Below are 24,055 nucleotides of genomic sequence, written 5' to 3'. Positions count from 1 at the left end.
AGGTGCTGAATACATAAAAAGCGACTGTTCAGCGACAGACAAGTCGCATCGGCTGAAAGTAGGCCAGAATGTCAGTCCATGTTGGAGCAGGTTTAGATACAGTCTAAAGCATAGATCTCAAAGTCTGTGCACAGAATTTAGCAAGGGCCTCGCACCTTCTGATGCATCAGGTAGGTGCACAATAGCATAGCCTAACCCTCTGTACTTTGGTCTATATTGATGCGGGACATAGACAGCCAGCTGATGACCAATCCATTAGTGCAATGGATGGCTGGAAGCATTTGTCTTTGCCTTTGCAATACCACAGAAGCAATGCATGGTCAATGTACAGCAATGACACACCTGTGTGAACAGCCAGGAGACCCCCCCCCCATGTTATGTTACATAGTTACATAGTTAGTACGGTCGAAAAAAGACATATGTCCATCACGTTCAACCAGGGAATTAAGGGGTAGGGGTGTGGCGCGATATTGGGGAAGGGATGAGATTTTATATTTCTTCATAAGCATTAATCTTATTTTGTCAATTAGGAACATTCAGCACCCACCCGCTATCAAGGCAGCTGCCTATCATGTCATGCCCTACCTGCACAGGTGTGCTGGCTACTCAAATGATCCAATTAAGGAGGCCATTTAGTCAGCAGCAGCAGAAGTCCTGTGCCTGGACACTCCAACAGGGGCCAGACACAAGCAGAAGCAGAAGCAGCAGAAGCAGCAGCAGCACCACCTTTTGTTTTTTGGCTGCAGCAGCAGCAAGGCCCACAGGGCTGGCTAGCTGGCTAGCCAGCAAGCAGGTAGCAATGAAAGTAGGAATCTTTCTTTTTAACCCTGTAAGGGGGTGGTGCACTGTACCCGAAGATACTGCCATATCGGGTCAATGCATAGGGCGACGGAAGCAAGCTTCGAAATCGGCCCCCGTTCTCAAAAATCCATTTAATATATGGTCCCCAGATAGGGGACGTATCAGATATTAAACTGATAAGAACAGATACTACACTTGATCTTAGCCAAAAGGCCGAGAAGCGATAACCGTGAAAGGGGCGGGCCCAACAAGGTCCCCTTCATGGGCACTATCACTGCTTGCTGTCAGGGAGGCTGCCAGACAATTTTCCATGCACACTCTGGGCTGGGGGGCAGTCAACCACCAGTACACACAGCAGAACCTAAACCCATACCATTATTGCTAAGCAGCAAGACAGGGGCCCATTGCACTCCCACGGGGCCTTTTTAAATGCAATCCATAACCCGGATTTGCCAGGAACCCTTCTTACTCCTCCTACTTGCATGTGACACTGGGCTTAGGATCTGCATAGGAAACACACACACAAGCACACACCTACCTTTGTTGCCTGCAGATGCCTCCTTGGCTGTCCCCAAACGGTATCAAACCAACACCCACGGGAAGCTGTAAGCATAGAGGACATGCCTGCACCCCATTGGACTTACCTGTGTGGGTTAAATCCGGGTTATTTGACAACCTATGGCGGTGATGGTTCTGCTCAGGCAGAGCAGTGCTGATGCTCCTCATAAAGCTGTCGCTGCTGTGAAGGTTCTAGGTGACATCACAAATCCCTTTGGTTACATACACAACAAAGCTGGGTTGTTGTTGTTTACACTCTGCAAGGCCTGTGGAAGTGAGTGACATCATAGCACTGTAGTTCTGAGGGTTCAAGATGGATGCAACAATCTCCTGTTGCTTCTATGAAGGCCGTAATAGACGACATCACCAAACAGCTCCATAGTCACATACACAGCAAAGGAGAGATGTTGTTTACACCTAGTGATGTCAGTGGTATTGAGTGACATCACAGCACAGTGCTAAGGCTCCTGGGCCTGGACACAGCAGCGGCTGCAATATCTCAACGGAGAATACGTTTATATCTATGTGTGTGTGTGCGCATATATATATATATATATATATATATATATATATATATATATTTCTCCGCCGAAATCACTTTTAAACCCATTTCCACCTTTTTTTCCCTTCTCTTCCTCTTACTTTTTTTTCACGTTTTTTTACGTTTTTCTCCTTTTCGCCTCTTTTCTGGGCGTATTATTCTTCTTTTTCTTCTTTTTTTTCGTCTAATGCATACCCCATCAGTGCAGCAATGCTTATTCAATACCGCCAGCAGATGGAGACACTGGGGGATAATTTTCTAAGGATTTATACTGATTTTTCCTGTCTGAATTTGTCGCACAGAAAGTTGCAGGCCAAATATGTGTGACATTTCTGCGACTTTAGCTTCTAGAGCATTTTTACAACATTATACATAGGTGCTGAATACATAAAAAGCGACTGTTCAGCGACAGACAAGTCGCATCGGCTGAAAGTAGGCCAGAATGTCAGTCCATGTTGGAGCAGGTTTAGATACAGTCTAAAGCATAGATCTCAAAGTCTGTGCACAGAATTTAGCAAGGGCCTCGCACCTTCTGATGCATCAGGTAGGTGCACAATAGCATAGCCTAACCCTCTGTACTTTGGTCTATATTGATGCGGGACATAGACAGCCAGCTGATGACCAATCCATTAGTGCAATGGATGGCTGGAAGCATTTGTCTTTGCCTTTGCAATACCACAGAAGCAATGCATGGTCAATGTACAGCAATGACACACCTGTGTGAACAGCCAGGAGACCCCCCCCCCCCCCCCCCCCCATGTTATGTTACATAGTTACATAGTTAGTACGGTCGAAAAAAGACATATGTCCATCACGTTCAACCAGGGAATTAAGGGGTAGGGGTGTGGCGCGATATTGGGGAAGGGATGAGATTTTATATTTCTTCATAAGCATTAATCTTATTTTGTCAATTAGGAACATTCAGCACCCACCCGCTATCAAGGCAGCTGCCTATCATGTCATGCCCTACCTGCACAGGTGTGCTGGCTACTCAAATGATCCAATTAAGGAGGCCATTTAGTCAGCAGCAGCAGAAGTCCTGTGCCTGGACGCTCCAACAGGGGCCAGACACAAGCAGAAGCAGAAGCAGCAGAAGCAGCAGCAGCACCACCTTTTGTTTTTTGGCTGCAGCAGCAGCAAGGCCCACAGGGCTGGCTAGCTGGCTAGCCAGCAAGCAGGTAGCAATGAAAGTAGGAATCTTTCTTTTTAACCCTGTAAGGGGGTGGTGCACTGTACCCGAAGATACTGCCATATCGGGTCAATGCATAGGGCGACGGAAGCAAGCTTCGAAATCGGCCCCCGTTCTCAAAAATCCATTTAATATATGGTCCCCAGATAGGGGACGTATCAGATATTAAACTGATAAGAACAGATACTACACTTGATCTTAGCCAAAAGGCCGAGAAGCGATAACCGTGAAAGGGGCGGGCCCAACAAGGTCCCCTTCATGGGCACTATCACTGCTTGCTGTCAGGGAGGCTGCCAGACAATTTTCCATGCACACTCTGGGCTGGGGGGCAGTCAACCACCAGTACACACAGCAGAACCTAAACCCATACCATTATTGCTAAGCAGCAAGACAGGGGCCCATTGCACTCCCACGGGGCCTTTTTAAATGCAATCCATAACCCGGATTTGCCAGGAACCCTTCTTACTCCTCCTACTTGCATGTGACACTGGGCTTAGGATCTGCATAGGAAACACACACACAAGCACACACCTACCTTTGTTGCCTGCAGATGCCTCCTTGGCTGTCCCCAAACGGTATCAAACCAACACCCACGGGAAGCTGTAAGCATAGAGGACATGCCTGCACCCCATTGGACTTACCTGTGTGGGTTAAATCCGGGTTATTTGACAACCTATGGCGGTGATGGTTCTGCTCAGGCAGAGCAGTGCTGATGCTCCTCATAAAGCTGTCGCTGCTGTGAAGGTTCTAGGTGACATCACAAATCCCTTTGGTTACATACACAACAAAGCTGGGTTGTTGTTGTTTACACTCTGCAAGGCCTGTGGAAGTGAGTGACATCATAGCACTGTAGTTCTGAGGGTTCAAGATGGATGCAACAATCTCCTGTTGCTTCTATGAAGGCCGTAATAGACGACATCACCAAACAGCTCCATAGTCACATACACAGCAAAGGAGAGATGTTGTTTACACCTAGTGATGTCAGTGGTATTGAGTGACATCACAGCACAGTGCTAAGGCTCCTGGGCCTGGACACAGCAGCGGCTGCAATATCTCAACGGAGAATACGTTTATATCTATGTGTGTGTGTGCGCATATATATATATATATATATATATATATATATATATATATATATATTTCTCCGCCAAAATCACTTTTAAACCCATTTCCACCTTTTTTTCCCTTCTCTTCCTCTTACTTTTTTTTCACGTTTTTTTACGTTTTTCTCCTTTTCGCCTCTTTTCTGGGCGTATTATTCTTCTTTTTCTTCTTTTTTTTCGTCTAATGCATACCCCATCAGTGCAGCAATGCTTATTCAATACCGCCAGCAGATGGAGACACTGGGGGATAATTTTCTAAGGATTTATACTGATTTTTCCTGTCTGAATTTGTCGCACAGAAAGTTGCAGGCCAAATATGTGTGACATTTCTGCGACTTTAGCTTCTAGAGCATTTTTACAACATTATACATAGGTGCTGAATACATAAAAAGCGACTGTTCAGCGACAGACAAGTCGCATCGGCTGAAAGTAGGCCAGAATGTCAGTCCATGTTGGAGCAGGTTTAGATACAGTCTAAAGCATAGATCTCAAAGTCTGTGCACAGAATTTAGCAAGGGCCTCGCACCTTCTGATGCATCAGGTAGGTGCACAATAGCATAGCCTAACCCTCTGTACTTTGGTCTATATTGATGCGGGACATAGACAGCCAGCTGATGACCAATCCATTAGTGCAATGGATGGCTGGAAGCATTTGTCTTTGCCTTTGCAATACCACAGAAGCAATGCATGGTCAATGTACAGCAATGACACACCTGTGTGAACAGCCAGGAGACCCCCCCCAACCCCCCCCCCCCATGTTATGTTACATAGTTACATAGTTAGTACGGTCGAAAAAAGACATATGTCCATCACGTTCAACCAGGGAATTAAGGGGTAGGGGTGTGGCGCGATATTGGGGAAGGGATGAGATTTTATATTTCTTCATAAGCATTAATCTTATTTTGTCAATTAGGAACATTCAGCACCCACCCGCTATCAAGGCAGCTGCCTATCATGTCATGCCCTACCTGCACAGGTGTGCTGGCTACTCAAATGATCCAATTAAGGAGGCCATTTAGTCAGCAGCAGCAGAAGTCCTGTGCCTGGACGCTCCAACAGGGGCCAGACACAAGCAGAAGCAGAAGCAGCAGAAGCAGCAGCAGCACCACCTTTTGTTTTTTGGCTGCAGCAGCAGCAAGGCCCACAGGGCTGGCTAGCTGGCTAGCCAGCAAGCAGGTAGCAATGAAAGTAGGAATCTTTCTTTTTAACCCTGTAAGGGGGTGGTGCACTGTACCCGAAGATACTGCCATATCGGGTCAATGCATAGGGCGACGGAAGCAAGCTTCGAAATCGGCCCCCGTTCTCAAAAATCCATTTAATATATGGTCCCCAGATAGGGGACGTATCAGATATTAAACTGATAAGAACAGATACTACACTTGATCTTAGCCAAAAGGCTGAGAAGCGATAACCGTGAAAGGGGCGGGCCCAACAAGGTCCCCTTCATGGGCACTATCACTGCTTGCTGTCAGGGAGGCTGCCAGACAATTTTCCATGCACACTCTGGGCTGGGGGGCAGTCAACCACCAGTACACACAGCAGAACCTAAACCCATACCATTATTGCTAAGCAGCAAGACAGGGGCCCATTGCACTCCCACGGGGCCTTTTTAAATGCAATCCATAACCCGGATTTGCCAGGAACCCTTCTTACTCCTCCTACTTGCATGTGACACTGGGCTTAGGATCTGCATAGGAAACACACACACAAGCACACACCTACCTTTGTTGCCTGCAGATGCCTCCTTGGCTGTCCCCAAACGGTATCAAACCAACACCCACGGGAAGCTGTAAGCATAGAGGACATGCCTGCACCCCATTGGACTTACCTGTGTGGGTTAAATCCGGGTTATTTGACAACCTATGGCGGTGATGGTTCTGCTCAGGCAGAGCAGTGCTGATGCTCCTCATAAAGCTGTCGCTGCTGTGAAGGTTCTAGGTGACATCACAAATCCCTTTGGTTACATACACAACAAAGCTGGGTTGTTGTTGTTTACACTCTGCAAGGCCTGTGGAAGTGAGTGACATCATAGCACTGTAGTTCTGAGGGTTCAAGATGGATGCAACAATCTCCTGTTGCTTCTATGAAGGCCGTAATAGACGACATCACCAAACAGCTCCATAGTCACATACACAGCAAAGGAGAGATGTTGTTTACACCTAGTGATGTCAGTGGTATTGAGTGACATCACAGCACAGTGCTAAGGCTCCTGGGCCTGGACACAGCAGCGGCTGCAATATCTCAACGGAGAATACGTTTATATCTATGTGTGTGTGTGCGCATATATATATATATATATATATATATATATATATATATATATATATATATATATATTTCTCCGCCGAAATCACTTTTAAACCCATTTCCACCTTTTTTTCCCTTCTCTTCCTCTTACTTTTTTTTCACGTTTTTTTACGTTTTTCTCCTTTTCGCCTCTTTTCTGGGCGTATTATTCTTCTTTTTCTTCTTTTTTTTCGTCTAATGCATACCCCATCAGTGCAGCAATGCTTATTCAATACCGCCAGCAGATGGAGACACTGGGGGATAATTTTCTAAGGATTTATACTGATTTTTCCTGTCTGAATTTGTCGCACAGAAAGTTGCAGGCCAAATATGTGTGACATTTCTGCGACTTTAGCTTCTAGAGCATTTTTACAACATTATACATAGGTGCTGAATACATAAAAAGCGACTGTTCAGCGACAGACAAGTCGCATCGGCTGAAAGTAGGCCAGAATGTCAGTCCATGTTGGAGCAGGTTTAGATACAGTCTAAAGCATAGATCTCAAAGTCTGTGCACAGAATTTAGCAAGGGCCTCGCACCTTCTGATGCATCAGGTAGGTGCACAATAGCATAGCCTAACCCTCTGTACTTTGGTCTATATTGATGCGGGACATAGACAGCCAGCTGATGACCAATCCATTAGTGCAATGGATGGCTGGAAGCATTTGTCTTTGCCTTTGCAATACCACAGAAGCAATGCATGGTCAATGTACAGCAATGACACACCTGTGTGAACAGCCAGGAGACCCCCCCCCATGTTATGTTACATAGTTACATAGTTAGTACGGTCGAAAAAAGACATATGTCCATCACGTTCAACCAGGGAATTAAGGGGTAGGGGTGTGGCGCGATATTGGGGAAGGGATGAGATTTTATATTTCTTCATAAGCATTAATCTTATTTTGTCAATTAGGAACATTCAGCACCCACCCGCTATCAAGGCAGCTGCCTATCATGTCATGCCCTACCTGCACAGGTGTGCTGGCTACTCAAATGATCCAATTAAGGAGGCCATTTAGTCAGCAGCAGCAGAAGTCCTGTGCCTGGACGCTCCAACAGGGGCCAGACACAAGCAGAAGCAGAAGCAGCAGAAGCAGCAGCAGCACCACCTTTTGTTTTTTGGCTGCAGCAGCAGCAAGGCCCACAGGGCTGGCTAGCTGGCTAGCCAGCAAGCAGGTAGCAATGAAAGTAGGAATCTTTCTTTTTAACCCTGTAAGGGGGTGGTGCACTGTACCCGAAGATACTGCCATATCGGGTCAATGCATAGGGCGACGGAAGCAAGCTTCGAAATCGGCCCCCGTTCTCAAAAATCCATTTAATATATGGTCCCCAGATAGGGGACGTATCAGATATTAAACTGATAAGAACAGATACTACACTTGATCTTAGCCAAAAGGCCGAGAAGCGATAACCGTGAAAGGGGCGGGCCCAACAAGGTCCCCTTCATGGGCACTATCACTGCTTGCTGTCAGGGAGGCTGCCAGACAATTTTCCATGCACACTCTGGGCTGGGGGGCAGTCAACCACCAGTACACACAGCAGAACCTAAACCCATACCATTATTGCTAAGCAGCAAGACAGGGGCCCATTGCACTCCCACGGGGCCTTTTTAAATGCAATCCATAACCCGGATTTGCCAGGAACCCTTCTTACTCCTCCTACTTGCATGTGACACTGGGCTTAGGATCTGCATAGGAAACACACACACAAGCACACACCTACCTTTGTTGCCTGCAGATGCCTCCTTGGCTGTCCCCAAACGGTATCAAACCAACACCCACGGGAAGCTGTAAGCATAGAGGACATGCCTGCACCCCATTGGACTTACCTGTGTGGGTTAAATCCGGGTTATTTGACAACCTATGGCGGTGATGGTTCTGCTCAGGCAGAGCAGTGCTGATGCTCCTCATAAAGCTGTCGCTGCTGTGAAGGTTCTAGGTGACATCACAAATCCCTTTGGTTACATACACAACAAAGCTGGGTTGTTGTTGTTTACACTCTGCAAGGCCTGTGGAAGTGAGTGACATCATAGCACTGTAGTTCTGAGGGTTCAAGATGGATGCAACAATCTCCTGTTGCTTCTATGAAGGCCATAATAGACGACATCACCAAACAGCTCCATAGTCACATACACAGCAAAGGAGAGATGTTGTTTACACCTAGTGATGTCAGTGGTATTGAGTGACATCACAGCACAGTGCTAAGGCTCCTGGGCCTGGACACAGCAGCGGCTGCAATATCTCAACGGAGAATACGTTTATATCTATGTGTGTGTGTGCGCATATATATATATATATATATATATATATATATATATATATATATATTTTCTCCGCCAAAATCACTTTTAAACCCATTTCCACCTTTTTTTTCCTTCTCTTCCTCTTACTTTTTTTTCACGTTTTTTTACGTTTTTCTCCTTTTCGCCTCTTTTCTGGGCGTATTATTCTTCTTTTTCTTCTTTTTTTTCGTCTAATGCATACCCCATCAGTGCAGCAATGCTTATTCAATACCGCCAGCAGATGGAGACACTGGGGGATAATTTTCTAAGGATTTATACTGATTTTTCCTGTCTGAATTTGTCGCACAGAAAGTTGCAGGCCAAATATGTGTGACATTTCTGCGACTTTAGCTTCTAGAGCATTTTTACAACATTATACATAGGTGCTGAATACATAAAAAGCGACTGTTCAGCGACAGACAAGTCGCATCGGCTGAAAGTAGGCCAGAATGTCAGTCCATGTTGGAGCAGGTTTAGATACAGTCTAAAGTATAGATCTCAAAGTCTGTGCACAGAATTTAGCAAGGGCCTCGCACCTTCTGATGCATCAGGTAGGTGCACAATAGCATAGCCTAACCCTCTGTACTTTGGTCTATATTGATGCGGGACATAGACAGCCAGCTGATGACCAATCCATTAGTGCAATGGATGGCTGGAAGCATTTGTCTTTGCCTTTGCAATACCACAGAAGCAATGCATGGTCAATGTACAGCAATGACACACCTGTGTGAACAGCCAGGAGACCCCCCCCAACCCCCCCCCCCATGTTATGTTACATAGTTACATAGTTAGTACGGTCGAAAAAAGACATATGTCCATCACGTTCAACCAGGGAATTAAGGGGTAGGGGTGTGGCGCGATATTGGGGAAGGGATGAGATTTTATATTTCTTCATAAGCATTAATCTTATTTTGTCAATTAGGAACATTCAGCACCCACCCGCTATCAAGGCAGCTGCCTATCATGTCATGCCCTACCTGCACAGGTGTGCTGGCTACTCAAATGATCCAATTAAGGAGGCCATTTAGTCAGCAGCAGCAGAAGTCCTGTGCCTGGACGCTCCAACAGGGGCCAGACACAAGCAGAAGCAGAAGCAGCAGAAGCAGCAGCAGCACCACCTTTTGTTTTTTGGCTGCAGCAGCAGCAAGGCCCACAGGGCTGGCTAGCTGGCTAGCCAGCAAGCAGGTAGCAATGAAAGTAGGAATCTTTCTTTTTAACCCTGTAAGGGGGTGGTGCACTGTACCCGAAGATACTGCCATATCGGGTCAATGCATAGGGCGACGGAAGCAAGCTTCGAAATCGGCCCCCGTTCTCAAAAATCCATTTAATATATGGTCCCCAGATAGGGGACGTATCAGATATTAAACTGATAAGAACAGATACTACACTTGATCTTAGCCAAAAGGCTGAGAAGCGATAACCGTGAAAGGGGCGGGCCCAACAAGGTCCCCTTCATGGGCACTATCACTGCTTGCTGTCAGGGAGGCTGCCAGACAATTTTCCATGCACACTCTGGGCTGGGGGGCAGTCAACCACCAGTACACACAGCAGAACCTAAACCCATACCATTATTGCTAAGCAGCAAGACAGGGGCCCATTGCACTCCCACGGGGCCTTTTTAAATGCAATCCATAACCCGGATTTGCCAGGAACCCTTCTTACTCCTCCTACTTGCATGTGACACTGGGCTTAGGATCTGCATAGGAAACACACACACAAGCACACACCTACCTTTGTTGCCTGCAGATGCCTCCTTGGCTGTCCCCAAACGGTATCAAACCAACACCCACGGGAAGCTGTAAGCATAGAGGACATGCCTGCACCCCATTGGACTTACCTGTGTGGGTTAAATCCGGGTTATTTGACAACCTATGGCGGTGATGGTTCTGCTCAGGCAGAGCAGTGCTGATGCTCCTCATAAAGCTGTCGCTGCTGTGAAGGTTCTAGGTGACATCACAAATCCCTATGGTTACATACACAACAAAGCTGGGTTGTTGTTGTTTACACTCTGCAAGGCCTGTGGAAGTGAGTGACATCATAGCACTGTAGTTCTGAGGGTTCAAGATGGATGCAACAATCTCCTGTTGCTTCTATGAAGGCCGTAATAGACGACATCACCAAACAGCTCCATAGTCACATACACAGCAAAGGAGAGATGTTGTTTACACCTAGTGATGTCAGTGGTATTGAGTGACATCACAGCACAGTGCTAAGGCTCCTGGGCCTGGACACAGCAGCGGCTGCAATATCTCAACGGAGAATACGTTTATATCTATGTGTGTGTGTGCGCATATATATATATATATATATATATATATATATATATATATATATTTCTCCGCCGAAATCACTTTTAAACCCATTTCCACCTTTTTTTCCCTTCTCTTCCTCTTACTTTTTTTTCACGTTTTTTTACGTTTTTCTCCTTTTCGCCTCTTTTCTGGGCGTATTATTCTTCTTTTTCTTCTTTTTTTTCGTCTAATGCATACCCCATCAGTGCAGCAATGCTTATTCAATACCGCCAGCAGATGGAGACACTGGGGGATAATTTTCTAAGGATTTATACTGATTTTTCCTGTCTGAATTTGTCGCACAGAAAGTTGCAGGCCAAATATGTGTGACATTTCTGCGACTTTAGCTTCTAGAGCATTTTTACAACATTATACATAGGTGCTGAATACATAAAAAGCGACTGTTCAGCGACAGACAAGTCGCATCGGCTGAAAGTAGGCCAGAATGTCAGTCCATGTTGGAGCAGGTTTAGATACAGTCTAAAGCATAGATCTCAAAGTCTGTGCACAGAATTTAGCAAGGGCCTCGCACCTTCTGATGCATCAGGTAGGTGCACAATAGCATAGCCTAACCCTCTGTACTTTGGTCTATATTGATGCGGGACATAGACAGCCAGCTGATGACCAATCCATTAGTGCAATGGATGGCTGGAAGCATTTGTCTTTGCCTTTGCAATACCACAGAAGCAATGCATGGTCAATGTACAGCAATGACACACCTGTGTGAACAGCCAGGAGACCCCCCCCCCCCCCCCCCCCCCCATGTTATGTTACATAGTTACATAGTTAGTACGGTCGAAAAAAGACATATGTCCATCACGTTCAACCAGGGAATTAAGGGGTAGGGGTGTGGCGCGATATTGGGGAAGGGATGAGATTTTATATTTCTTCATAAGCATTAATCTTATTTTGTCAATTAGGAACATTCAGCACCCACCCGCTATCAAGGCAGCTGCCTATCATGTCATGCCCTACCTGCACAGGTGTGCTGGCTACTCAAATGATCCAATTAAGGAGGCCATTTAGTCAGCAGCAGCAGAAGTCCTGTGCCTGGACGCTCCAACAGGGGCCAGACACAAGCAGAAGCAGAAGCAGCAGAAGCAGCAGCAGCACCACCTTTTGTTTTTTGGCTGCAGCAGCAGCAAGGCCCACAGGGCTGGCTAGCTGGCTAGCCAGCAAGCAGGTAGCAATGAAAGTAGGAATCTTTCTTTTTAACCCTGTAAGGGGGTGGTGCACTGTACCCGAAGATACTGCCATATCGGGTCAATGCATAGGGCGACGGAAGCAAGCTTCGAAATCGGCCCCCGTTCTCAAAAATCCATTTAATATATGGTCCCCAGATAGGGGACGTATCAGATATTAAACTGATAAGAACAGATACTACACTTGATTTTAGCCAAAAGGCCGAGAAGCGATAACCGTGAAAGGGGCGGGCCCAACAAGGTCCCCTTCATGGGCACTATCACTGCTTGCTGTCAGGGAGGCTGCCAGACAATTTTCCATGCACACTCTGGGCTGGGGGGCAGTCAACCACCAGTACACACAGCAGAACCTAAACCCATACCATTATTGCTAAGCAGCAAGACAGGGGCCCATTGCACTCCCACGGGGCCTTTTTAAATGCAATCCATAACCCGGATTTGCCAGGAACCCTTCTTACTCCTCCTACTTGCATGTGACACTGGGCTTAGGATCTGCATAGGAAACACACACACAAGCACACACCTACCTTTGTTGCCTGCAGATGCCTCCTTGGCTGTCCCCAAACGGTATCAAACCAACACCCACGGGAAGCTGTAAGCATAGAGGACATGCCTGCACCCCATTGGACTTACCTGTGTGGGTTAAATCCGGGTTATTTGACAACCTATGGCGGTGATGGTTCTGCTCAGGCAGAGCAGTGCTGATGCTCCTCATAAAGCTGTCGCTGCTGTGAAGGTTCTAGGTGACATCACAAATCCCTATGGTTACATACACAACAAAGCTGGGTTGTTGTTGTTTACACTCTGCAAGGCCTGTGGAAGTGAGTGACATCATAGCACTGTAGTTCTGAGGGTTCAAGATGGATGCAACAATCTCCTGTTGCTTCTATGAAGGCCGTAATAGACGACATCACCAAACAGCTCCATAGTCACATACACAGCAAAGGAGAGATGTTGTTTACACCTAGTGATGTCAGTGGTATTGAGTGACATCACAGCACAGTGCTAAGGCTCCTGGGCCTGGACACAGCAGCGGCTGCAATATCTCAACGGAGAATACGTTTATATCTATGTGTGTGTGTGCGCATATATATATATATATATATATATATATATATATATATATATATATATATATATATTTCTCCGCCGAAATCACTTTTAAACCCATTTCCACCTTTTTTTCCCTTCTCTTCCTCTTACTTTTTTTTCACGTTTTTTTACGTTTTTCTCCTTTTCGCCTCTTTTCTGGGCGTATTATTCTTCTTTTTCTTCTTTTTTTTCGTCTAATGCATACCCCATCAGTGCAGCAATGCTTATTCAATACCGCCAGCAGATGGAGACACTGGGGGATAATTTTCTAAGGATTTATACTGATTTTTCCTGTCTGAATTTGTCGCACAGAAAGTTGCAGGCCAAATATGTGTGACATTTCTGCGACTTTAGCTTCTAGAGCATTTTTACAACATTATACATAGGTGCTGAATACATAAAAAGCGACTGTTCAGCGACAGACAAGTCGCATCGGCTGAAAGTAGGCCAGAATGTCAGTCCATGTTGGAGCAGGTTTAGATACAGTCTAAAGCATAGATCTCAAAGTCTGTGCACAGAATTTAGCAAGGGCCTCGCACCTTCTGATGCATCAGGTAGGTGCACAATAGCATAGCCTAACCCTCTGTACTTTGGTCTATATTGATGCGGGACATAGACAGCCAGCTGATGACCAATCCATTAGTGCAATGGATGGCTGGAAGCATTTGTCTTTGCCTTTGCAATACCACAGAAGCAATGCATGGTCAATGTACAGCAATGACACACCTGTGTGAACAGCCAGGAGACCCCCCCCCCCCCCCATGTTATGTTACATAGTTACATAGTTAGTACGGTCGAAAAAAGACATATGTCCATCACGTTCAACCAGGGAATTAAGGGGTAGGGGTGTGGCGCGATATTGGGGAAGGGATGAGATTTTATATTTCTTCATAAGCATTAATCTTATTTTGTCAATTAGGAACATTCAGCACCCACCCGCTATCAAGGCAGCTGCCTATCATGTCATGCCCTACCTGCACAGGTGTGCTGGCTACTCAAATGATCCAATTAAGGAGGCCATTTAGTCAGCAGCAGCAGAAGTCCTGTGCCTGGACGCTCCAACAGGGGCCAGACACAAGCAGAAGCAGAAGCAGCAGAAGCAGCAGCAGCACCACCTTTTGTTTTTTGGCTGCAGCAGCAGCAAGGCCCACAGGGCTGGCTAGCTGGCTAGCCAGCAAGCAGGTAGCAATGAAAGTAGGAATCTTTCTTTTTAACCCTGTAAGGGGGTGGTGCACTGTACCCGAAGATACTGCCATATCGGGTCAATGCATAGGGCGACGGAAGCAAGCTTCGAAATCGGCCCCCGTTCTCAAAAATCCATTTAATATATGGTCCCCAGATAGGGGACGTATCAGATATTAAACTGATAAGAACAGATACTACACTTGATCTTAGCCAAAAGGCCGAGAAGCGATAACCGTGAAAGGGGCGGGCCCAACAAGGTCCCCTTCATGGGCACTATCACTGCTTGCTGTCAGGGAGGCTGCCAGACAATTTTCCATGCACACTCTGGGCTGGGGGGCAGTCAACCACCAGTACACACAGCAGAACCTAAACCCATACCATTATTGCTAAGCAGCAAGACAGGGGCCCATTGCACTCCCACGGGGCCTTTTTAAATGCAATCCATAACCCGGATTTGCCAGGAACCCTTCTTACTCCTCCTACTTGCATGTGACACTGGGCTTAGGATCTGCATAGGAAACACACACACAAGCACACACCTACCTTTGTTGCCTGCAGATGCCTCCTTGGCTGTCCCCAAACGGTATCAAACCAACACCCACGGGAAGCTGTAAGCATAGAGGACATGCCTGCACCCCATTGGACTTACCTGTGTGGGTTAAATCCGGGTTATTTGACAACCTATGGCGGTGATGGTTCTGCTCAGGCAGAGCAGTGCTGATGCTCCTCATAAAGCTGTCGCTGCTGTGAAGGTTCTAGGTGACATCACAAATCCCTATGGTTACATACACAACAAAGCTGGGTTGTTGTTGTTTACACTCTGCAAGGCCTGTGGAAGTGAGTGACATCATAGCACTGTAGTTCTGAGGGTTCAAGATGGATGCAACAATCTCCTGTTGCTTCTATGAAGGCCGTAATAGACGACATCACCAAACAGCTCCATAGTCACATACACAGCAAAGGAGAGATGTTGTTTACACCTAGTGATGTCAGTGGTATTGAGTGACATCACAGCACAGTGCTAAGGCTCCTGGGCCTGGACACAGCAGCGGCTGCAATATCTCAACGGAGAATACGTTTATATCTATGTGTGTGTGTGCGCATATATATATATATATATATATATATATATATATATATATATATATATATATATATCTCCGCCGAAATCACTTTTAAACCCATTTCCACCTTTTTTTCCCTTCTCTTCCTCTTACTTTTTTTTCACGTTTTTTTACGTTTTTCTCCTTTTCGCCTCTTTTCTGGGCGTATTATTCTTCTTTTTCTTCTTTTTTTTCCGTCTAATGCATACCCCATCAGTGCAGCAATGCTTATTCAATACCGCCAGCAGATGGAGACACTGGGGGATAATTTTCTAAGGATTTATACTGATTTTTCCTGTCTGAATTTGTCGCACAGAAAGTTGCAGGCCAAATATGTGTGACATTTCTGCGACTTTAGCTTCTAGAGCATTTTTACAACATTATACATAGGTGCTGAATACATAAAAAGCGACTGTTCAGCGACAGACAAGTCGCATCGGCTGAAAGTAGGCCAGAATGTCAGTCCATGTTGGAGCAGGTTTAGATACAGTCTAAAGCATAGATCTCAAAGTCTGTGCACAGAATTTAGCAAGGGCCTCGCACCTTCTGATGCATCAGGTAGGTGCACAATAGCATAGCCTAACCCTCTGTACTTTGGTCTATATTGATGCGGGACATAGACAGCCAGCTGATGACCAATCCATTAGTGCAATGGATGGCTGGAAGCATTTGTCTTTGCCTTTGCAATACCACAGAAGCAATGCATGGTCAATGTACAGCAATGACACACCTGTGTGAACAGCCAGGAGACCCCCCCCCCCCCCCCATGTTATGTTACATAGTTACATAGTTAGTACGGTCGAAAAAAGACATATGTCCATCACGTTCAACCAGGGAATTAAGGGGTAGGGGTGTGGCGCGATATTGGGGAAGGGATGAGATTTTATATTTCTTCATAAGCATTAATCTTATTTTGTCAATTAGGAACATTCAGCACCCACCCGCTATCAAGGCAGCTGCCTATCATGTCATGCCCTACCTGCACAGGTGTGCTGGCTACTCAAATGATCCAATTAAGGAGGCCATTTAGTCAGCAGCAGCAGAAGTCCTGTGCCTGGACGCTCCAACAGGGGCCAGACACAAGCAGAAGCAGAAGCAGCAGAAGCAGCAGCAGCACCACCTTTTGTTTTTTGGCTGCAGCAGCAGCAAGGCCCACAGGGCTGGCTAGCTGGCTAGCCAGCAAGCAGGTAGCAATGAAAGTAGGAATCTTTCTTTTTAACCCTGTAAGGGGGTGGTGCACTGTACCCGAAGATACTGCCATATCGGGTCAATGCATAGGGCGACGGAAGCAAGCTTCGAAATCGGCCCCCGTTCTCAAAAATCCATTTAATATATGGTCCCCAGATAGGGGACGTATCAGATATTAAACTGATAAGAACAGATACTACACTTGATCTTAGCCAAAAGGCCGAGAAGCGATAACCGTGAAAGGGGCGGGCCCAACAAGGTCCCCTTCATGGGCACTATCACTGCTTGCTGTCAGGGAGGCTGCCAGACAATTTTCCATGCACACTCTGGGCTGGGGGGCAGTCAACCACCAGTACACACAGCAGAACCTAAACCCATACCATTATTGCTAAGCAGCAAGACAGGGGCCCATTGCACTCCCACGGGGCCTTTTTAAATGCAATCCATAACCCGGATTTGCCAGGAACCCTTCTTACTCCTCCTACTTGCATGTGACACTGGGCTTAGGATCTGCATAGGAAACACACACACAAGCACACACCTACCTTTGTTGCCTGCAGATGCCTCCTTGGCTGTCCCCAAACGGTATCAAACCAACACCCACGGGAAGCTGTAAGCATAGAGGACATGCCTGCACCCCATTGGACTTACCTGTGTGGGTTAAATCCGGGTTATTTGACAACCTATGGCGGTGATGGTTCTGCTCAGGCAGAGCAGTGCTGATGCTCCTCATAAAGCTGTCGCTGCTGTGAAGGTTCTAGGTGACATCACAAATCCCTATGGTTACATACACAACAAAGCTGGGTTGTTGTTGTTTACACTCTGCAAGGCCTGTGGAAGTGAGTGACATCATAGCACTGTAGTTCTGAGGGTTCAAGATGGATGCAACAATCTCCTGTTGCTTCTATGAAGGCCGTAATAGACGACATCACCAAACAGCTCCATAGTCACATACACAGCAAAGGAGAGATGTTGTTTACACCTAGTGATGTCAGTGGTATTGAGTGACATCACAGCACAGTGCTAAGGCTCCTGGGCCTGGACACAGCAGCGGCTGCAATATCTCAACGGAGAATACGTTTATATCTATGTGTGTGTGTGCGCATATATATATATATATATATATATATATATATATATATATATATATTTCTCCGCCGAAATCACTTTTAAACCCATTTCCACCTTTTTTTCCCTTCTCTTCCTCTTACTTTTTTTTCACGTTTTTTTACGTTTTTCTCCTTTTCGCCTCTTTTCTGGGCGTATTATTCTTCTTTTTCTTCTTTTTTTTCGTCTAATGCATACCCCATCAGTGCAGCAATGCTTATTCAATACCGCCAGCAGATGGAGACACTGGGGGATAATTTTCTAAGGATTTATACTGATTTTTCCTGTCTGAATTTGTCGCACAGAAAGTTGCAGGCCAAATATGTGTGACATTTCTGCGACTTTAGCTTCTAGAGCATTTTTACAACATTATACATAGGTGCTGAATACATAAAAAGCGACTGTTCAGCGACAGACAAGTCGCATCGGCTGAAAGTAGGCCAGAATGTCAGTCCATGTTGGAGCAGGTTTAGATACAGTCTAAAGCATAGATCTCAAAGTCTGTGCACAGAATTTAGCAAGGGCCTCGCACCTTCTGATGCATCAGGTAGGTGCACAATAGCATAGCCTAACCCTCTGTACTTTGGTCTATATTGATGCGGGACATAGACAGCCAGCTGATGACCAATCCATTAGTGCAATGGATGGCTGGAAGCATTTGTCTTTGCCTTTGCAATACCACAGAAGCAATGCATGGTCAATGTACAGCAATGACACACCTGTGTGAACAGCCAGGAGACCCCCCCCCCCCCCCCCATGTTATGTTACATAGTTACATAGTTAGTACGGTCGAAAAAAGACATATGTCCATCACGTTCAACCAGGGAATTAAGGGGTAGGGGTGTGGCGCGATATTGGGGAAGGGATGAGATTTTATATTTCTTCATAAGCATTAATCTTATTTTGTCAATTAGGAACATTCAGCACCCACCCGCTATCAAGGCAGCTGCCTATCATGTCATGCCCTACCTGCACAGGTGTGCTGGCTACTCAAATGATCCAATTAAGGAGGCCATTTAGTCAGCAGCAGCAGAAGTCCTGTGCCTGGACGCTCCAACAGGGGCCAGACACAAGCAGAAGCAGAAGCAGCAGAAGCAGCAGCAGCACCACCTTTTGTTTTTTGGCTGCAGCAGCAGCAAGGCCCACAGGGCTGGCTAGCTGGCTAGCCAGCAAGCAGGTAGCAATGAAAGTAGGAATCTTTCTTTTTAACCCTGTAAGGGGGTGGTGCACTGTACCCGAAGATACTGCCATATCGGGTCAATGCATAGGGCGACGGAAGCAAGCTTCGAAATCGGCCCCCGTTCTCAAAAATCCATTTAATATATGGTCCCCAGATAGGGGACGTATCAGATATTAAACTGATAAGAACAGATACTACACTTGATCTTAGCCAAAAGGCCGAGAAGCGATAACCGTGAAAGGGGCGGGCCCAACAAGGTCCCCTTCATGGGCACTATCACTGCTTGCTGTCAGGGAGGCTGCCAGACAATTTTCCATGCACACTCTGGGCTGGGGGGCAGTCAACCACCAGTACACACAGCAGAACCTAAACCCATACCATTATTGCTAAGCAGCAAGACAGGGGCCCATTGCACTCCCACGGGGCCTTTTTAAATGCAATCCATAACCCGGATTTGCCAGGAACCCTTCTTACTCCTCCTACTTGCATGTGACACTGGGCTTAGGATCTGCATAGGAAACACACACACAAGCACACACCTACCTTTGTTGCCTGCAGATGCCTCCTTGGCTGTCCCCAAACGGTATCAAACCAACACCCACGGGAAGCTGTAAGCATAGAGGACATGCCTGCACCCCATTGGACTTACCTGTGTGGGTTAAATCCGGGTTATTTGACAACCTATGGCGGTGATGGTTCTGCTCAGGCAGAGCAGTGCTGATGCTCCTCATAAAGCTGTCGCTGCTGTGAAGGTTCTAGGTGACATCACAAATCCCTTTGGTTACATACACAACAAAGCTGGGTTGTTGTTGTTTACACTCTGCAAGGCCTGTGGAAGTGAGTGACATCATAGCACTGTAGTTCTGAGGGTTCAAGATGGATGCAACAATCTCCTGTTGCTTCTATGAAGGCCGTAATAGACGACATCACCAAACAGCTCCATAGTCACATACACAGCAAAGGAGAGATGTTGTTTACACCTAGTGATGTCAGTGGTATTGAGTGACATCACAGCACAGTGCTAAGGCTCCTGGGCCTGGACACAGCAGCGGCTGCAATATCTCAACGGAGAATACGTTTATATCTATGTGTGTGTGTGCGCATATATATATATATATATATATATATATATATATATATATATATATTTCTCCGCCGAAATCACTTTTAAACCCATTTCCACCTTTTTTTCCCTTCTCTTCCTCTTACTTTTTTTTCACGTTTTTTTACGTTTTTCTCCTTTTCGCCTCTTTTCTGGGCGTATTATTCTTCTTTTTCTTCTTTTTTTTCGTCTAATGCATACCCCATCAGTGCAGCAATGCTTATTCAATACCGCCAGCAGATGGAGACACTGGGGGATAATTTTCTAAGGATTTATACTGATTTTTCCTGTCTGAATTTGTCGCACAGAAAGTTGCAGGCCAAATATGTGTGACATTTCTGCGACTTTAGCTTCTAGAGCATTTTTACAACATTATACATAGGTGCTGAATACATAAAAAGCGACTGTTCAGCGACAGACAAGTCGCATCGGCTGAAAGTAGGCCAGAATGTCAGTCCATGTTGGAGCAGGTTTAGATACAGTCTAAAGCATAGATCTCAAAGTCTGTGCACAGAATTTAGCAAGGGCCTCGCACCTTCTGATGCATCAGGTAGGTGCACAATAGCATAGCCTAACCCTCTGTACTTTGGTCTATATTGATGCGGGACATAGACAGCCAGCTGATGACCAATCCATTAGTGCAATGGATGGCTGGAAGCATTTGTCTTTGCCTTTGCAATACCACAGAAGCAATGCATGGTCAATGTACAGCAATGACACACCTGTGTGAACAGCCAGGAGACCCCCCCCCCCCCATGTTATGTTACATAGTTACATAGTTAGTACGGTCGAAAAAAGACATATGTCCATCACGTTCAACCAGGGAATTAAGGGGTAGGGGTGTGGCGCGATATTGGGGAAGGGATGAGATTTTATATTTCTTCATAAGCATTAATCTTATTTTGTCAATTAGGAACATTCAGCACCCACCCGCTATCAAGGCAGCTGCCTATCATGTCATGCCCTACCTGCACAGGTGTGCTGGCTACTCAAATGATCCAATTAAGGAGGCCATTTAGTCAGCAGCAGCAGAAGTCCTGTGCCTGGACGCTCCAACAGGGGCCAGACACAAGCAGAAGCAGCAGAAGCAGCAGCAGCACCACCTTTTGTTTTTTGGCTGCAGCAGCAGCAAGGCCCACAGGGCTGGCTAGCTGGCTAGCCAGCAAGCAGGTAGCAATGAAAGTAGGAATCTTTCTTTTTAACCCTGTAAGGGGGTGGTGCACTGTACCCGAAGATACTGCCATATCGGGTCAATGCATAGGGCGACGGAAGCAAGCTTCGAAATCGGCCCCCGTTCTCAAAAATCCATTTAATATATGGTCCCCAGATAGGGGACGTATCAGATATTAAACTGATAAGAACAGATACTACACTTGATCTTAGCCAAAAGGCCGAGAAGCGATAACCGTGAAAGGGGCGGGCCCAACAAGGTCCCCTTCATGGGCACTATCACTGCTTGCTGTCAGGGAGGCTGCCAGACAATTTTCCATGCACACTCTGGGCTGGGGGGCAGTCAACCACCAGTACACACAGCAGAACCTAAACCCATACCATTATTGCTAAGCAGCAAGACAGGGGCCCATTGCACTCCCACGGGGCCTTTTTAAATGCAATCCATAACCCGGATTTGCCAGGAACCCTTCTTACTCCTCCTACTTGCATGTGACACTGGGCTTAGGATCTGCATAGGAAACACACACACAAGCACACACCTACCTTTGTTGCCTGCAGATGCCTCCTTGGCTGTCCCCAAACGGTATCAAACCAACACCCACGGGAAGCTGTAAGCATAGAGGACATGCCTGCACCCCATTGGACTTACCTGTGTGGGTTAAATCCGGGTTATTTGACAACCTATGGCGGTGATGGTTCTGCTCAGGCAGAGCAGTGCTGATGCTCCTCATAAAGCTGTCGCTGCTGTGAAGGTTCTAGGTGACATCACAAATCCCTTTGGTTACATACACAACAAAGCTGGGTTGTTGTTGTTTACACTCTGCAAGGCCTGTGGAAGTGAGTGACATCATAGCACTGTAGTTCTGAGGGTTCAAGATGGATGCAACAATCTCCTGTTGCTTCTATGAAGGCCGTAATAGACGACATCACCAAACAGCTCCATAGTCACATACACAGCAAAGGAGAGATGTTGTTTACACCTAGTGATGTCAGTGGTATTGAGTGACATCACAGCACAGTGCTAAGGCTCCTGGGCCTGGACACAGCAGCGGCTGCAATATCTCAACGGAGAATACGTTTATATCTATGTGTGTGTGTGCGCATATATATATATATATATATATATATATATATATATATATATTTCTCCGCCGAAATCACTTTTAAACCCATTTCCACCTTTTTTTCCCTTCTCTTCCTCTTACTTTTTTTTCACGTTTTTTTACGTTTTTCTCCTTTTCGCCTCTTTTCTGGGCGTATTATTCTTCTTTTTCTTCTTTTTTTTCGTCTAATGCATACCCCATCAGTGCAGCAATGCTTATTCAATACCGCCAGCAGATGGAGACACTGGGGGATAATTTTCTAAGGATTTATACTGATTTTTCCTGTCTGAATTTGTCGCACAGAAAGTTGCAGGCCAAATATGTGTGACATTTCTGCGACTTTAGCTTCTAGAGCATTTTTACAACATTATACATAGGTGCTGAATACATAAAAAGCGACTGTTCAGCGACAGACAAGTCGCATCGGCTGAAAGTAGGCCAGAATGTCAGTCCATGTTGGAGCAGGTTTAGATACAGTCTAAAGCATAGATCTCAAAGTCTGTGCACAGAATTTAGCAAGGGCCTCGCACCTTCTGATGCATCAGGTAGGTGCACAATAGCATAGCCTAACCCTCTGTACTTTGGTCTATATTGATGCGGGACATAGACAGCCAGCTGATGACCAATCCATTAGTGCAATGGATGGCTGGAAGCATTTGTCTTTGCCTTTGCAATACCACAGAAGCAATGCATGGTCAATGTACAGCAATGACACACCTGTGTGAACAGCCAGGAGACCCCCCCCATGTTATGTTACATAGTTACATAGTTAGTACGGTCGAAAAAAGACATATGTCCATCACGTTCAACCAGGGAATTAAGGGGTAGGGGTGTGGCGCGATATTGGGGAAGGGATGAGATTTTATATTTCTTCATAAGCATTAATCTTATTTTGTCAATTAGGAACATTCAGCACCCACCCGCTATCAAGGCAGCTGCCTATCATGTCATGCCCTACCTGCACAGGTGTGCTGGCTACTCAAATGATCCAATTAAGGAGGCCATTTAGTCAGCAGCAGCAGAAGTCCTGTGCCTGGACGCTCCAACAGGGGCCAGACACAAGCAGAAGCAGAAGCAGCAGAAGCAGCAGCAGCACCACCTTTTGTTTTTTGGCTGCAGCAGCAGCAAGGCCCACAGGGCTGGCTAGCTGGCTAGCCAGCAAGCAGGTAGCAATGAAAGTAGGAATCTTTCTTTTTAACCCTGTAAAGGGGTGGTGCACTGTACCCGAAGATACTGCCATATCGGGTCAATGCATAGGGCGACGGAAGCAAGCTTCGAAATCGGCCCCCGTTCTCAAAAATCCATTTAATATATGGTCCCCAGATAGGGGACGTATCAGATATTAAACTGATAAGAACAGATACTACACTTGATCTTAGCCAAAAGGCCGAGAAGCGATAACCGTGAAAGGGGCGGGCCCAACAAGGTCCCCTTCATGGGCACTATCACTGCTTGCTGTCAGGGAGGCTGCCAGACAATTTTCCATGCACACTCTGGGCTGGGGGGCAGTCAACCACCAGTACACACAGCAGAACCTAAACCCATACCATTATTGCTAAGCAGCAAGAC

General features: G+C 46.2%; 11 non-coding genes across 11 annotated transcripts; all 11 read right to left on the bottom strand.

Annotated features, from left to right (window-relative positions):
• Positions 1-835: 835 nt before the first annotated feature.
• Positions 836-1,026, bottom strand: LOC130324615 (U2 spliceosomal RNA). The gene has a single exon (XR_008869587.1). It is a non-coding gene; the product is annotated as a U2 spliceosomal RNA (small nuclear RNA).
• Positions 1,027-3,120: 2,094 nt separating this feature from the next.
• LOC130324614 (U2 spliceosomal RNA) lies at positions 3,121-3,311 on the bottom strand. Its single transcript, XR_008869586.1, has one exon. It is a non-coding gene; the product is annotated as a U2 spliceosomal RNA (small nuclear RNA).
• Positions 3,312-5,410: 2,099 nt separating this feature from the next.
• On the bottom strand, positions 5,411-5,601 carry LOC130324618 (U2 spliceosomal RNA). Its single transcript, XR_008869590.1, has one exon. It is a non-coding gene; the product is annotated as a U2 spliceosomal RNA (small nuclear RNA).
• A 2,096-nt stretch (positions 5,602-7,697) lies between these two features.
• On the bottom strand, positions 7,698-7,888 carry LOC130324613 (U2 spliceosomal RNA). Its single transcript, XR_008869585.1, has one exon. It is a non-coding gene; the product is annotated as a U2 spliceosomal RNA (small nuclear RNA).
• A 2,099-nt stretch (positions 7,889-9,987) lies between these two features.
• LOC130324617 (U2 spliceosomal RNA) lies at positions 9,988-10,178 on the bottom strand. The gene has a single exon (XR_008869589.1). It is a non-coding gene; the product is annotated as a U2 spliceosomal RNA (small nuclear RNA).
• A 2,098-nt stretch (positions 10,179-12,276) lies between these two features.
• Positions 12,277-12,467, bottom strand: LOC130324620 (U2 spliceosomal RNA). Its single transcript, XR_008869591.1, has one exon. It is a non-coding gene; the product is annotated as a U2 spliceosomal RNA (small nuclear RNA).
• Positions 12,468-14,569: 2,102 nt separating this feature from the next.
• LOC130324612 (U2 spliceosomal RNA) lies at positions 14,570-14,760 on the bottom strand. Its single transcript, XR_008869584.1, has one exon. It is a non-coding gene; the product is annotated as a U2 spliceosomal RNA (small nuclear RNA).
• Positions 14,761-16,862: 2,102 nt separating this feature from the next.
• LOC130324624 (U2 spliceosomal RNA) lies at positions 16,863-17,053 on the bottom strand. Its single transcript, XR_008869595.1, has one exon. It is a non-coding gene; the product is annotated as a U2 spliceosomal RNA (small nuclear RNA).
• Positions 17,054-19,147: 2,094 nt separating this feature from the next.
• LOC130324623 (U2 spliceosomal RNA) lies at positions 19,148-19,338 on the bottom strand. The gene has a single exon (XR_008869594.1). It is a non-coding gene; the product is annotated as a U2 spliceosomal RNA (small nuclear RNA).
• Positions 19,339-21,422: 2,084 nt separating this feature from the next.
• Positions 21,423-21,613, bottom strand: LOC130324622 (U2 spliceosomal RNA). Its single transcript, XR_008869593.1, has one exon. It is a non-coding gene; the product is annotated as a U2 spliceosomal RNA (small nuclear RNA).
• A 2,081-nt stretch (positions 21,614-23,694) lies between these two features.
• Positions 23,695-23,885, bottom strand: LOC130324621 (U2 spliceosomal RNA). The gene has a single exon (XR_008869592.1). It is a non-coding gene; the product is annotated as a U2 spliceosomal RNA (small nuclear RNA).
• Between the last annotated feature and the right edge of the window lie 170 nt (positions 23,886-24,055).

The sequence above is a fragment of the Hyla sarda genome, unplaced genomic scaffold (genome assembly GCF_029499605.1).
Source record: "Hyla sarda isolate aHylSar1 unplaced genomic scaffold, aHylSar1.hap1 scaffold_2650, whole genome shotgun sequence".
NCBI classification, from domain to species: domain Eukaryota; kingdom Metazoa; phylum Chordata; class Amphibia; order Anura; family Hylidae; genus Hyla; species Hyla sarda.
Note: the sequence above shows the minus strand (reverse complement) of the source record. Positions and strands in the feature narration are given on the sequence as shown.